At 36.5% G+C, this 14,010-nt stretch overlaps 17 non-coding genes across 17 annotated transcripts; 7 read left to right on the top strand and 10 right to left on the bottom strand.

Moving 5' to 3' along the window:
• Positions 1 to 76: 76 nt before the first annotated feature.
• Positions 77 to 150, bottom strand: Trnat-agu (transfer RNA threonine (anticodon AGU)). The gene has a single exon. It is a non-coding gene; the product is annotated as a tRNA-Thr (tRNA).
• Positions 151 to 1,864: 1,714 nt separating this feature from the next.
• Trnac-gca (transfer RNA cysteine (anticodon GCA)) lies at positions 1,865 to 1,936 on the top strand. The gene has a single exon. It is a non-coding gene; the product is annotated as a tRNA-Cys (tRNA).
• A 363-nt stretch (positions 1,937 to 2,299) lies between these two features.
• On the bottom strand, positions 2,300 to 2,373 carry Trnat-agu (transfer RNA threonine (anticodon AGU)). Its single transcript has one exon. It is a non-coding gene; the product is annotated as a tRNA-Thr (tRNA).
• Positions 2,374 to 3,047: 674 nt separating this feature from the next.
• On the top strand, positions 3,048 to 3,119 carry Trnac-gca (transfer RNA cysteine (anticodon GCA)). Its single transcript has one exon. It is a non-coding gene; the product is annotated as a tRNA-Cys (tRNA).
• A 338-nt stretch (positions 3,120 to 3,457) lies between these two features.
• Positions 3,458 to 3,531, bottom strand: Trnat-agu (transfer RNA threonine (anticodon AGU)). The gene has a single exon. It is a non-coding gene; the product is annotated as a tRNA-Thr (tRNA).
• A 1,715-nt stretch (positions 3,532 to 5,246) lies between these two features.
• Positions 5,247 to 5,318, top strand: Trnac-gca (transfer RNA cysteine (anticodon GCA)). Its single transcript has one exon. It is a non-coding gene; the product is annotated as a tRNA-Cys (tRNA).
• A 363-nt stretch (positions 5,319 to 5,681) lies between these two features.
• Positions 5,682 to 5,755, bottom strand: Trnat-agu (transfer RNA threonine (anticodon AGU)). The gene has a single exon. It is a non-coding gene; the product is annotated as a tRNA-Thr (tRNA).
• Positions 5,756 to 6,429: 674 nt separating this feature from the next.
• Positions 6,430 to 6,501, top strand: Trnac-gca (transfer RNA cysteine (anticodon GCA)). Its single transcript has one exon. It is a non-coding gene; the product is annotated as a tRNA-Cys (tRNA).
• Positions 6,502 to 6,864: 363 nt separating this feature from the next.
• Trnat-agu (transfer RNA threonine (anticodon AGU)) lies at positions 6,865 to 6,938 on the bottom strand. Its single transcript has one exon. It is a non-coding gene; the product is annotated as a tRNA-Thr (tRNA).
• A 673-nt stretch (positions 6,939 to 7,611) lies between these two features.
• Positions 7,612 to 7,683, top strand: Trnac-gca (transfer RNA cysteine (anticodon GCA)). Its single transcript has one exon. It is a non-coding gene; the product is annotated as a tRNA-Cys (tRNA).
• A 363-nt stretch (positions 7,684 to 8,046) lies between these two features.
• On the bottom strand, positions 8,047 to 8,120 carry Trnat-agu (transfer RNA threonine (anticodon AGU)). Its single transcript has one exon. It is a non-coding gene; the product is annotated as a tRNA-Thr (tRNA).
• Positions 8,121 to 8,794: 674 nt separating this feature from the next.
• On the top strand, positions 8,795 to 8,866 carry Trnac-gca (transfer RNA cysteine (anticodon GCA)). The gene has a single exon. It is a non-coding gene; the product is annotated as a tRNA-Cys (tRNA).
• Positions 8,867 to 9,229: 363 nt separating this feature from the next.
• Trnat-agu (transfer RNA threonine (anticodon AGU)) lies at positions 9,230 to 9,303 on the bottom strand. Its single transcript has one exon. It is a non-coding gene; the product is annotated as a tRNA-Thr (tRNA).
• A 674-nt stretch (positions 9,304 to 9,977) lies between these two features.
• Trnac-gca (transfer RNA cysteine (anticodon GCA)) lies at positions 9,978 to 10,049 on the top strand. Its single transcript has one exon. It is a non-coding gene; the product is annotated as a tRNA-Cys (tRNA).
• Positions 10,050 to 10,412: 363 nt separating this feature from the next.
• Positions 10,413 to 10,486, bottom strand: Trnat-agu (transfer RNA threonine (anticodon AGU)). The gene has a single exon. It is a non-coding gene; the product is annotated as a tRNA-Thr (tRNA).
• Positions 10,487 to 11,575: 1,089 nt separating this feature from the next.
• On the bottom strand, positions 11,576 to 11,649 carry Trnat-agu (transfer RNA threonine (anticodon AGU)). The gene has a single exon. It is a non-coding gene; the product is annotated as a tRNA-Thr (tRNA).
• A 1,096-nt stretch (positions 11,650 to 12,745) lies between these two features.
• On the bottom strand, positions 12,746 to 12,819 carry Trnat-agu (transfer RNA threonine (anticodon AGU)). The gene has a single exon. It is a non-coding gene; the product is annotated as a tRNA-Thr (tRNA).
• Between the last annotated feature and the right edge of the window lie 1,191 nt (positions 12,820 to 14,010).

Here is a 14,010-nt window from a genome sequence, read left to right as displayed (position 1 = left end):
GACCAAATGTAATTATTTAGTATGCGATAGTGTGTAACAAAATTAGTGCTAGCTTCTGATGACCAACAAAATGAAAAGGCTCCAGGGGGAGTCGAACCCTCGACCTTCTGCTTACTAGGCAGACGCTCTAACCAACTGAGGTATGGAGCCGTTATATCCAAAGACCCCTTCATATACAACACACCAGTGAAATCAGTGTACTAACACAATCTACTAGGCATCGGTATCTGCCTAAACATAAAATCTCTACTAGACCAAATAGAAATGGAAAGAATCCTTCTCAAAGCTGCCATTATTGTAAATGTGGCATGACCGCCAAATGCTCATCAGGAGATCCATGGTTCAATTACCAAAGTCTATGAATTCCATTTATGAAGCTGTATGCCTTGAAAATAGACAGTTAATGTTGTTGTTTTATATTAGTAACTAGCCGTCCCGGCCAGGCCCTGCTCTGGCTTCTGTGAAAAACCTTTCTGTTAAAGACCATTACCTGTGTGTTTAGTAATCATCATAAACCCGGCATTGCTCACCCAAACCACGACCAACCAAAACCAAAACATCAAAACGCAAACATAACGCTAACACAATTACAAATACAAACGAAAACAAAAACCTAGCAACAAACCCAACCACAACCACAAACACCAATACAAACACAAAGAAAAAACAAACGAAAACAAAAACCTAACAACAAACCCAACCACAAACACCAATACCAAAAAAAAAACGAAAAAGCAAACGAAAACAAACCAAATCCAAACGCAAAACCAACCAAAAACACAAATACAAACCCAAACAAAAAAAACACAAACAAAAACGAAAAAAGAAAGAACAAAAACGAACCAAATCAAAACGCAACCACTAACGCAAACAAACTTAAACACAAAGAAAACACTAACGCGAACATAAACGCCCGGGGCAGAATCGCCTGTTTTAGCTTAATAAACGACTATAGTACCCCAACTTATTCATAGTTTTTGCACTCACTTAAACGAACGCGCCTGTTTCAATTTAATGAACAATTATAATACTCCAAGCTTATCCGTAAAATACCTACAACATTTGCACTTGATCAATCCCCGCTAATTATGTAATTATTTTTTTCCCAACACCAAAACAAAGTAATTAAAAAGTAAATGCTTTTCAACTAATGCAATGGTTTTATAAAGGGAAGTAATTGTGTTTTGCCTAATTTATCAAAGGAAAGTAAGCGCTATAGGACTAAATAAAGACATAATTAGAATTTTTGTAAAAGATGATATTTTTTTAAAACTTGTGTTTAATGAACATGCCGACAATTATTACTATAATTTGAAAAATGAAAATTATTTCCCAACACTTTTAATAGTAATTTTTTAACTCATAAATTTAGACAAATGCGCACGATAATTTTCTAACACTTAAATCCATCTATAACCAGCGACAAACAAACATATGCGTTACAGAATTGAGCTTTATATATTAGATTTGCAACGTACGTGTGATTATTGAGCTATCTGGTATTTTAATTTTCAAACAATATGTGCTTTTATTTAGCTGGTGCTGGGTGAACATTTGTCAGCAACCATTTATCAATGTATAGGGACTGTGTGCTTAATCCTCAACCTCCTGTTTAGATACGTATAAATGAACGTAATAGTCGGTGTTGGAAGCTGTGGGGAATGAATTTACTTGCTACTGGTTTGACGTAGAACTTCAGTTCCCGTTTTTATGGCGTGGTCCTGAAGAAAATAAAAGTTCGCTTGTATGGTGATTCAATTCTGCTAATACAATACCAGTCTACAAATACGCCTGAATAATAAGATTTTCTAATACCATGAAAGATGTGTATTATAGTTGAAATAAAATCCGGTATCTGATGTACGGGGATATAGCTCAGTGGTAGAGCATTCGACTGCAGATCGAGAGGTCCCCGGTTCAAACCCGGGTGTCCCCTGTTCTTTTAATTTTGTTTTCTGATCGTCATTTCTGGGTTTGAAATTAGAAACTTACTTCAGCCGTATAAATTTAAACTTCTTGGCATACGAGGATCTCCATTTAAACGATTCTATGAAATACAGCCTGAGCAATGAAATAAATGTTATTACATTTTAATTATGCTTGATGTGTTTTATTTTTATTTTTTAACAACTTTTTTTCATCCCATATTTGATACATTTTGAAAACATTTTCCAGTTCAACGCACAACCTAAATAGTTAGCTTACCTATGTTCTAGATGTAATGACCAAATGTAATTATTTAGTATGCGATAGTGTGTAACAAAATTAGTGCTAGCTTCAGATGACCAACAAAATGAAAAGGCTCCAGGGGGAGTCGAACCCTCGACCTTCTGCTTACTAGGCAGACGCTCTAACCAACTGAGCTATGGAGCCGTTATATCCAAAGACCCCTTCATATACAACACACCAGTGAAATCAGTGTACTAACACAATCTACTAGGCATCGGTATCTGCCTAAACATAAAATCTCTACTAGACCAAATAGAAATGGAAAGAATCCTTCTCAAAGCTGCCATTATTGTAAATGTGGCATGACCGCCAAATGCTCATCAGGAGATCCATGGTTCAATTACCAAAGTCTATGAATTCCATTTATGAAGCTGTATGCCTTGAAAATAGACAGTTAATGTTGTTGTTTTATATTAGTAATTTGCAACGTACGTGTGATTATTGAGCTATCTGGTATTTTAATTTTCAAACAATATGTGCTTTTATTTAGCTGGTGCTGGGTGAACATTTGTCAGCAACCATTTATCAATGTATAGGGACTGTGTGCTTAATCCTCAACCTCCTGTTTAGATACGTATAAATGAACGTAATAGTCGGTGTTGGAAGCTGTGGGGAATGAATTTACTTGCTACTGGTTTGACGTAGAACTTCAGTTCCCGTTTTTATGGCGTGGTCCTGAAGAAAATAAAAGTTCGCTTGTATGGTGATTCAATTCTGCTAATACAATACCAGTCTACAAATACGCCTGAATAATAAGATTTTCTAATACCATGAAAGATGTGTATTATAGTTGAAATAAAATCCGGTATCTGATGTACGGGGATATAGCTCAGTGGTAGAGCATTCGACTGCAAATCGAGAGGTCCCCGGTTCAAACCCGGGTGTCCCCTGTTCTTTTAATTTTGTTTTCTGATCGTCATTTCTGGGTTTGAAATTAGAAACTTACTTCAGCCGTATAAATTTAAACTTCTTGGCATACGAGGATCTCCATTTAAACGATTCTATGAAATACAGCCTGAGCAATGAAATAAATGTTATTACATTTTAATTATGCTTGATGTGTTTTATTTTTATTTTTTAACAACTTTTTTTCATCCCATATTTGATACATTTTGAAAACATTTTCCAGTTCAACGCACAACCTAATGTAATGACCAAATGTAATTATTTAGTATGCGATAGTGTGTAACAAAATTAGTGCTAGCTTCTGATGACCAACAAAATGAAAAGGCTCCAGGGGGAGTCGAACCCTCGACCTTCTGCTTACTAGGCAGACGCTCTAACCAACTGAGCTATGGAGCCGTTATATCCAACCTCCCCTTCATATACAACACACCAGTGAAATCAGTGTACTAACACAATCTACTAGGCATCGGTATCTGCCTAAACATAAAATCTCTACTAGACCAAATAGAAATGGAAAGAATCCTTCTCAAAGCTGCCATTATTGTAAATGTGGCATGACCGCCAAATGCTCATCAGGAGATCCATGGTTCAATTACCAAAGTCTATGAATTCCATTTATGAAGCTGTATGCCTTGAAAATAGACAGTTAATGTTGTTGTTTTATATTAGTAACTAGCCGTCCCGGCCAGGCCCTGCTCTGGCTTCTGTGAAAAACCTTTCTGTTAAAGACCATTACCTGTGTGTTTAGTAATCATCATAAACCCGGCATTGCTCACCCAAACCACGACCAACCAAAACCAAAACATCAAAACGCAAACATAACGCTAACACAATTACAAATACAAACGAAAACAAAAACCTAGCAACAAACCCAACCACAACCACAAACACCAATACAAACACAAAGAAAAAACAAACGAAAACAAAAACCTAACAACAAACCCAACCACAAACACCAATACCAAAAAAAAAAACGAAAAAGCAAACGAAAACAAACCAAATCCAAACGCAAAACCAACCAAAAACACAAATACAAACCCAAACAAAAAAAACACAAACAAAAACGAAAAAAGAAAGAACAAAAACGAACCAAATCAAAACGCAACCACTAACGCAAACAAACTTAAACACAAAGAAAACACTAACGCGAACATAAACGCCCGGGGCAGAATCGCCTGTTTTAGCTTAATAAACGACTATAGTACCCCAACTTATTCATAGTTTTTGCACTCACTTAAACGAACGCGCCTGTTTCAATTTAATGAACAATTATAATACTCCAAGCTTATCCGTAAAATACCTACAACATTTGCACTTGATCAATCCCCGCTAATTATGTAATTATTTTTTTCCCAACACCAAAACAAAGTAATTAAAAAGTAAATGCTTTTCAACTAATGCAATGGTTTTATAAAGGGAAGTAATTGTGTTTTGCCTAATTTATCAAAGGGAAGTAAGCGCTATAGGACTAAATAAAGACATAATTAGAATTTTTGTAAAAGATGATATTTTTTTAAAACTTGTGTTTAATGAACATGCCGACAATTATTACTATAATTTGAAAAATGAAAATTATTTCCCAACACTTTTAATAGTAATTTTTTAACTCATAAATTTAGACAAATGCGCACGATAATTTTCTAACACTTAAATCCATCTATAACCAGCGACAAACAAACATATGCGTTACAGAATTGAGCTTTATATATTAGATTTGCAACGTACGTGTGATTATTGAGCTATCTGGTATTTTAATTTTCAAACAATATGTGCTTTTATTTAGCTGGTGCTGGGTGAACATTTGTCAGCAACCATTTCTCAATGTATAGGGACTGTGTGCTTAATCCTCAACCTCCTGTTTAGATACGTATAAATGAACGTAATAGTCGGTGTTGGAAGCTGTGGGGAATGAATTTACTTGCTACGGGTTTGACGTAGAACTTCAGTTCCCGTTTTTATGGCGTGGTCCTGAAGAAAATAAAAGTTCGCTTGTATGGTGATTCAATTCTGCTAATACAATACCAGTCTACAAATACGCCTGAATAATAAGATTTTCTAATACCATGAAAGATGTGTATTATATTTGAAATAAAATCCGGTATCTGATGTACGGGGATATAGCTCAGTGGTAGAGCATTCGACTGCAGATCGAGAGGTCCCCGGTTCAAACCCGGGTGTCCCCTGTTCTTTTAATTTTGTTTTCTGATCGTCAGTTCTGGGTTTGAAATTAGAAACTTACTTCAGCCGTGTAAATTTAAACTTCTTGGCATACGAGGATCTCCAGTTAAACGATTCTATGAAATACAGCCTGAGCAATGAAATAAATGTTATTACATTTTAATTATGCTTGATGTGTTTTATTTTTATTTTTTAACAACTTTTTTTCATCCCATATTTGATACATTTTGAAAACATTTTCCAGTTCAACGCACAACCTAAATAGTTAGCTTACCTATGTTCTAGATGTAATGACCAAATGTAATTATTTAGTATGCGATAGTGTGTAACAAAATTAGTGCTAGCTTCTGATGACCAACAAAATGAAAAGGCTCCAGGGGGAGTCGAACCCTCGACCTTCTGCTTACTAGGCAGACGCTCTAACCAACTGAGCTATGGAGCCGTTATATCCAACCTCCCCTTCATATACAACACACCAGTGAAATCAGTGTACTAACACAATCTACTAGGCATCGGTATCTGCCTAAACATAAAATCTCTACTAGACCAAATAGAAATGGAAAGAATCCTTCTCAAAGCTGCCATTATTGTAAATGTGGCATGACCGCCAAATGCTCATCAGGAGATCCATGGTTCAATTACCAAAGTCTATGAATTCCATTTATGAAGCTGTATGCCTTGAAAATAGACAGTTAATGTTGTTGTTTTATATTAGTAATTTGCAACGTACGTGTGATTATTGAGCTATCTGGTATTTTAATTTTCAAACAATATGTGCTTTTATTTAGCTGGTGCTGGGTGAACATTTGTCAGCAACCATTTATCAATGTATAGGGACTGTGTGCTTAATCCTCAACCTCCTGTTTAGATACGTATAAATGAACGTAATAGTCGGTGTTGGAAGCTGTGGGGAATGAATTTACTTGCTACGGGTTTGACGTAGAACTTCAGTTCCCGTTTTTATGGCGTGGTCCTGAAGAAAATAAAAGTTCGCTTGTATGGTGATTCAATTCTGCTAATACAATACCAGTCTACAAATACGCCTGAATAATAAGATTTTCTAATACCATGAAAGATGTGTATTATAGTTGAAATAAAATCCGGTATCTGATGTACGGGGATATAGCTCAGTGGTAGAGCATTCGACTGCAGATCGAGAGGTCCCCGGTTCAAACCCGGGTGTCCCCTGTTCTTTTAATTTTGTTTTCTGATCGTCATTTCTGGGTTTGAAATTAGAAACTTACTTCAGCCGTGTAAATTTAAACTTCTTGGCATACGAGGATCTCCAGTTAAACGATTCTATGAAATACAGCCTGAGCAATGAAATAAATGTTATTACATTTTAATTATGCTTGATGTGTTTTATTTTTATTTTTTAACAACTTTTTTTCATCCCATATTTGATACATTTTGAAAACATTTTCCAGTTCAACGCACAACCTAAATAGTTAGCTTACCTATGTTCTAGATGTAATGACCAAATGTAATTATTTAGTATGCGATAGTGTGTAACAAAATTAGTGCTAGCTTCTGATGACCAACAAAATGAAAAGGCTCCAGGGGGAGTCGAACCCTCGACCTTCTGCTTACTAGGCAGACGCTCTAACCAACTGAGCTATGGAGCCGTTATATCCAAAAACCCTTCATATACAACACATCAGTGAAATCAGTGTACTAACACAATCTACTAGGCATCGGTATCTGCCTAAACATAAAATCTCTACTAGACCAAATAGAAATGGAAAGAATCCTTCTCAAAGCTGCCATTATTGTAAATGTGGCATGACCGCCAAATGCTCATCAGGAGATCCATGGTTCAATTACCAAAGTCTATGAATTCCATTTATGAAGCTGTATGCCTTGAAAATAGACAGTTAATGTTGTTGTTTTATATTAGTAATTTGCAACGTACGTGTGATTATTGAGCTATCTGGTATTTTAATTTTCAAACAATATGTGCTTTTATTTAGCTGGTGCTGGGTGAACATTTGTCAGCAACCATTTATCAATGTATAGGGACTGTGTGCTTAATCCTCAACCTCCTGTTTAGATACGTATAAATGAACGTAATAGTCGGTGTTGGAAGCTGTGGGGAATGAATTTACTTGCTACGGGTTTGACGTAGAACTTCAGTTCCCGTTTTTATGGCGTGGTCCTGAAGAAAATAAAAGTTCGCTTGTATGGTGATTCAATTCTGCTAATACAATACCAGTCTACAAATACGCCTGAATAATAAGATTTTCTAATACCATGAAAGATGTGTATTATATTTGAAATAAAATCCGGTATCTGATGTACGGGGATATAGCTCAGTGGTAGAGCATTCGACTGCAGATCGAGAGGTCCCCGGTTCAAACCCGGGTGTCCCCTGTTCTTTTAATTTTGTTTTCTGATCGTCAGTTCTGGGTTTGAAATTAGAAACTTACTTCAGCCGTGTAAATTTAAACTTCTTGGCATACGAGGATCTCCAGTTAAACGATTCTATGAAATACAGCCTGAGCAATGAAATAAATGTTATTACATTTTAATTATGCTTGATGTGTTTTATTTTTATTTTTTAACAACTTTTTTTCATCCCATATTTGATACATTTTGAAAACATTTTCCAGTTCAACGCACAACCTAAATAGTTAGCTTACCTATGTTCTAGATGTAATGACCAAATGTAATTATTTAGTATGCGATAGTGTGTAACAAAATTAGTGCTAGCTTCTGATGACCAACAAAATGAAAAGGCTCCAGGAGGAGTCGAACCCTCGACCTTCTGCTTACTAGGCAGACGCTCTAACCAACTGAGCTATGGAGCCGTTATATCCAAAGACCCCTTCATATACAACACACCAGTGAAATCAGTGTACTAACACAATCTACTAGGCATCGGTATCTGCCTAAACATAAAATCTCTACTAGACCAAATAGAAATGGAAATAATCCTTCTCAAATCTGCCATTATTGTAAATGTGGCATGACCGCCAAATGCTCATCAGGAGATCCATGGTTCAATTACCAAAGTCTATGAATTCCATTTATGAAGCTGTATGCCTTGAAAATAGACAGTTAATGTTGTTGTTTTATATTAGTAATTTGCAACGTACGTGTGATTATTGAGCTATCTGGTATTTTAATTTTCAAACAATATGTGCTTTTATTTAGCTGGTGCTGGGTGAACATTTGTCAGCAACCATTTATCAATGTATAGGGACTGTGTGCTTAATCCTCAACCTCCTGTTAAGATACGTATAAATGAACGTAATAGTCGGTGTTGGAAGCTGTGGGGAATGAATTTACTTGCTACGGGTTTGACGTAGAACTTCAGTTCCCGTTTTTATGGCGTGGTCCTGAAGAAAATAAAAGTTCGCTTGTATGGTGATTCAATTCTGCTAATACAATACCAGTCTACAAATACGCCTGAATAATAAGATTTTCTAATACCATGAAAGATGTGTATTATATTTGAAATAAAATCCGGTATCTGATGTACGGGGATATAGCTCAGTGGTAGAGCATTCGACTGCAGATCGAGAGGTCCCCGGTTCAAACCCGGGTGTCCCCTGTTCTTTTAATTTTGTTTTCTGATCGTCAGTTCTGGGTTTGAAATTAGAAACTTACTTCAGCCGTGTAAATTTAAACTTCTTGGCATACGAGGATCTCCAGTTAAACGATTCTATGAAATACAGCCTGAGCAATGAAATAAATGTTATTACATTTTAATTATGCTTGATGTGTTTTATTTTTATTTTTTAACAACTTTTTTTCATCCCATATTTGATACATTTTGAAAACATTTTCCAGTTCAACGCACAACCTAAATAGTTAGCTTACCTATGTTCTAGATGTAATGACCAAATGTAATTATTTAGTATGCGATAGTGTGTAACAAAATTAGTGCTAGCTTCTGATGACCAACAAAATGAAAAGGCTCCAGGGGGAGTCGAACCCTCGACCTTCTGCTTACTAGGCAGACGCTCTAACCAACTGAGCTATGGAGCCGTTATATCCAACCTCCCCTTCATATACAACACACCAGTGAAATCAGTGTACTAACACAATCTACTAGGCATCGATATCTGCCTAAACATAAAATCTCTACTAGACCAAATAGAAATGGAAAGAATCCTTCTCAAAGCTGCCATTATTGTAAATGTGGCATGACCGCCAAATGCTCATCAGGAGATCCATGGTTCAATTACCAAAGTCTATGAATTCCATTTATGAAGCTGTATGCCTTGAAAATAGACAGTTAATGTTGTTGTTTTATATTAGTAATTTGCAACGTACGTGTGATTATTGAGCTATCTGGTATTTTAATTTTCAAACAATATGTGCTTTTATTTAGCTGGTGCTGGGTGAACATTTGTCAGCAACCATTTCTCAATGTATAGGGACTGTGTGCTTAATCCTCAACCTCCTGTTTAGATACGTATAAATGAACGTAATAGTCGGTGTTGGAAGCTGTGGGGAATGAATTTACTTGCTACGGGTTTGACGTAGAACTTCAGTTCCCGTTTTTATGGCGTGGTCCTGAAGAAAATAAAAGTTCGCTTGTATGGTGATTCAATTCTGCTAATACAATACCAGTCTACAAATACGCCTGAATAATAAGATTTTCTAATACCATGAAAGATGTGTATTATAGTTGAAATAAAATCCGGTATCTGATGTACGGGGATATAGCTCAGTGGTAGAGCATTCGACTGCAGATCGAGAGGTCCCCGGTTCAAACCCGGGTGTCCCCTGTTCTTTTAATTTTGTTTTCTGATCGTCATTTCTGGGTTTGAAATTAGAAACTTACTTCAGCCGTATAAATTTAAACTTCTTGGCATACGAGGATCTCCATTTAAACGATTCTATGAAATACAGCCTGAGCAATGAAATAAATGTTATTACATTTTAATTATGCTTGATGTGTTTTATTTTTATTTTTTAACAACTTTTTTTCATCCCATATTTGATACATTTTGAAAACATTTTCCAGTTCAACGCACAACCTAAATAGTTAGCTTACCTATGTTCTAGATGTAATGACCAAATGTAATTATTTAGTATGCGATAGTGTGTAACAAAATTAGTGCTAGCTTCTGATGACCAACAAAATGAAAAGGCTCCAGGGGGAGTCGAACCCTCGACCTTCTGCTTACTAGGCAGACGCTCTAACCAACTGAGCTATGGAGCCGTTATATCCAAAGACCCCTTCATATACAACACACCAGTGAAATCAGTGTACTAACACAATCTACTAGGCATCGGTATCTGCCTAAACATAAAATCTCTACTAGACCAAATAGAAATGGAAAGAATCCTTCTCAAAGCTGCCATTATTGTAAATGTGGCATGACCGCCAAATGCTCATCAGGAGATCCATGGTTCAATTACCAAAGTCTATGAATTCCATTTATGAAGCTGTATGCCTTGAAAATAGACAGTTAATGTTGTTGTTTTATATTAGTAATTTGCAACGTACGTGTGATTATTGAGCTATCTGGTATTTTAATTTTCAAACAATATGTGCTTTTATTTAGCTGGTGCTGGGTGAACATTTGTCAGCAACCATTTCTCAATGTATAGGGACTGTGTGCTTAATCCTCAACCTCCTGTTTAGATACGTATAAATGAACGTAATAGTCGGTGTTGGAAGCTGTGGGGAATGAATTTACTTGCTACGGGTTTGACGTAGAACTTCAGTTCCCGTTTTTATGGCGTGGTCCTGAAGAAAATAAAAGTTCGCTTGTATGGTGATTCAATTCTGCTAATACAATACCAGTCTACAAATACGCCTGAATAATAAGATTTTCTAATACCATGAAAGATGTGTATTATATTTGAAATAAAATCCGGTATCTGATGGTAGAGCATTCGACTGCAGATCGAGAGGTCCCCGGTTCAAACCCGGGTGTCCCCTGTTCTTTTAATTTTGTTTTCTGATCGTCAGTTCTGGGTTTGAAATTAGAAACTTACTTCAGCCGTGTAAATTTAAACTTCTTGGCATACGAGGATCTCCAGTTAAACGATTCTATGAAATACAGCCTGAGCAATGAAATAAATGTTATTACATTTTAATTATGCTTGATGTGTTTTATTTTTATTTTTTAACAACTTTTTTTCATCCCATATTTGATACATTTTGAAAACATTTTCCAGTTCAACGCACAACCTAAATAGTTAGCTTACCTATGTTCTAGATGTAATGACCAAATGTAATTATTTAGTATGCGATAGTGTGTAACAAAATTAGTGCTAGCTTCTGATGACCAACAAAATGAAAAGGCTCCAGGGGGAGTCGAACCCTCGACCTTCTGCTTACTAGGCAGACGCTCTAACCAACTGAGCTATGGAGCCGTTATATCCAAAGACCCCTTCATATACAACACACCAGTGAAATCAGTGTACTAACACAATCTACTAGGCATCGATATCTGCCTAAACATAAAATCTCTACTAGGCCAAATAGAAATGGAAAGAATCCTTCTCAAAGCTGCCATTATTGTAAATGTGGCATGACCGCCAAATGCTCATCAGGAGATCCATGGTTCAATTACCAAAGTCTATGAATTCCATTTATGAAGCTGTATGCCTTGAAAATAGACAGTTAATGTTGTTGTTTTATATTAGTAATTTGCAACGTACGTGTGATTATTGAGCTATCTGGTATTTTAATTTTCAAACAATATGTGCTTTTATTTAGCTGGTGCTGGGTGAACATTTGTCAGCAACCATTTCTCAATGTATAGGGACTGTGTGCTTAATCCTCAACCTCCTGTTTAGATACGTATAAATGAACGTAATAGTCGGTGTTGGAAGCTGTGGGGAATGAATTTACTTGCTACGGGTTTGACGTAGAACTTCAGTTCCCGTTTTTATGGCGTGGTCCTGAAGAAAATAAAAGTTCGCTTGTATGGTGATTCAATTCTGCTAATACAATACCAGTCTACAAATACGCCTGAATAATAAGATTTTCTAATACCATGAAAGATGTGTATTATAGTTGAAATAAAATCCGGTATCTGAAGTACGGGGATATAGCTCAGTGGTAGAGCATTCGACTGCAGATCGAGAGGTCCCCGGGTGTCCCCTGCTCTTTTAATTTTGTTTTCTGATCGTCATTTCTGGGTTTGAAATTAGAAACTTACTTCAGCCGCGTAAATTTATACTTCTTGGCATACGAGGATCTCCTGTTAAACGATTCTATGAAATACAGCCTGAGCAATGAAATAAATGTTATTACATTTTAATTATGCTTGATGTGTTTTATTTTTATTTTTTAACAACTTTTTTTCATCCCATATTTGATAAATTTTGAAAACATTCCAGTTCAACGCACAACCTAAATTGTTAGCTTACCTATGTTCTAGATGTAATGACCAAATGTAATTATTTAGTATGCGATAGTGTGTAACAAAATTAGTGCTAGCTTCTGATGACCAACAAAATGAAAAGGCTCCAGGGGGAGTCGAACCCTCGACCTTCTGCTTACTAGGCAGACGCTCTAACCAACTGAGCTATGGAGCCGTTACATCCACAGTTCCCTTCGTATACAATACACAATCTAGGCATCGGTATCTGCCTAAACATAAAATCTCTACTAGACCAAATAGAAATGGAAAGAATCGTTCTCAAAGCTGCCATTATTGTAAATGTGGCATAACCGCCAAACGCTGATGAGGGAGTCCATGGTTTAAATACCAAAAGTGCGTAGGCCTACCATTCGTATCTATATATATAATTCTCTTCTGGGAGCCGTTAGAAAACAAGCTGCAAGCGCGCGCCTTGCAGTCCCCTCTTTTCCTCTCTATCGCTACCATCCCCCCCCCCCCACATGTTCAGGTGAGTTGTAGTTCACGTTAAATGTTTAGTTTGGTGACGGCTATTAGGGGCACATAGTTCAGTTTGAAACTTTTTTAAACTTATAGGAGGTAACTAAGAGGAGGCTGCTTTCACGGGGGGGGGGGTGGGATTGGGGGTTTAGTGTTTTAAAGCAAATATTTTCAGTGGCAGCATTGGTACTGTCGAATTCACAGATTATGAATTACTGAAAAGTAGAAAAAACAACAGCTAAATAGCGTTATATGATATGCCGCGGGTCGGCTCGTGGGTATTTAGTTTAGCTGAGTGGTAGAGCAGACGCTATTACCTACTTTACCTACTGAGCTATGGAGCCGAAACATTTGCTGCCCTTACCGCCTAAACATACAAATCCTTTTTCTCAAGTTTTCTCGTCGTCAATTTATCGATACATTTTTTTCACAATTCTATTCCAATTATTAAATATATATTGGTTAATATTTTTATTTTTCGTATTATGCTTTTGTGGCCCCAGTTTTTCCTACGATCAACAATTCTACCTAATGAAGTAACTACGTTTTCCATTTTTCATTAGGCTACTTGTAAGGCTTGATGTTCTATTTGCGCATCAACCTCAATACAATGTGCGACCCTATTGTATTACTTGTTCGACAGTGTTACCTCTACTGTGTACGTATGCGACAAAACTTATCTGTGTAGCGCAGGTCGATATACTTCTACATGTGCGACCTACTTCTATCTGCGCCGTTATATTTTAAAAGTTTATCTTTGTGATCCAATTCGATCGTCAGGGGCTCATAGATAGCAATAAGGTCAAAGTTTAAGGAAATTTAAGCGAGGTAATCCTGAGAAAATATATGTCTTCAATAAACACGGTTAATGCCACTGACCATTTTT

This window comes from Physella acuta, unplaced genomic scaffold, assembly GCF_028476545.2.
Source record: "Physella acuta isolate Inbredline_101_S28 unplaced genomic scaffold, ASM2847654v3 ptg000777l, whole genome shotgun sequence".
NCBI classification, from domain to species: Eukaryota; Metazoa; Mollusca; class Gastropoda; family Physidae; genus Physella; species Physella acuta.
The sequence above is the reverse complement of the archived record's forward strand: the minus strand, read 5'-3'. Positions and strand labels throughout refer to the sequence as shown.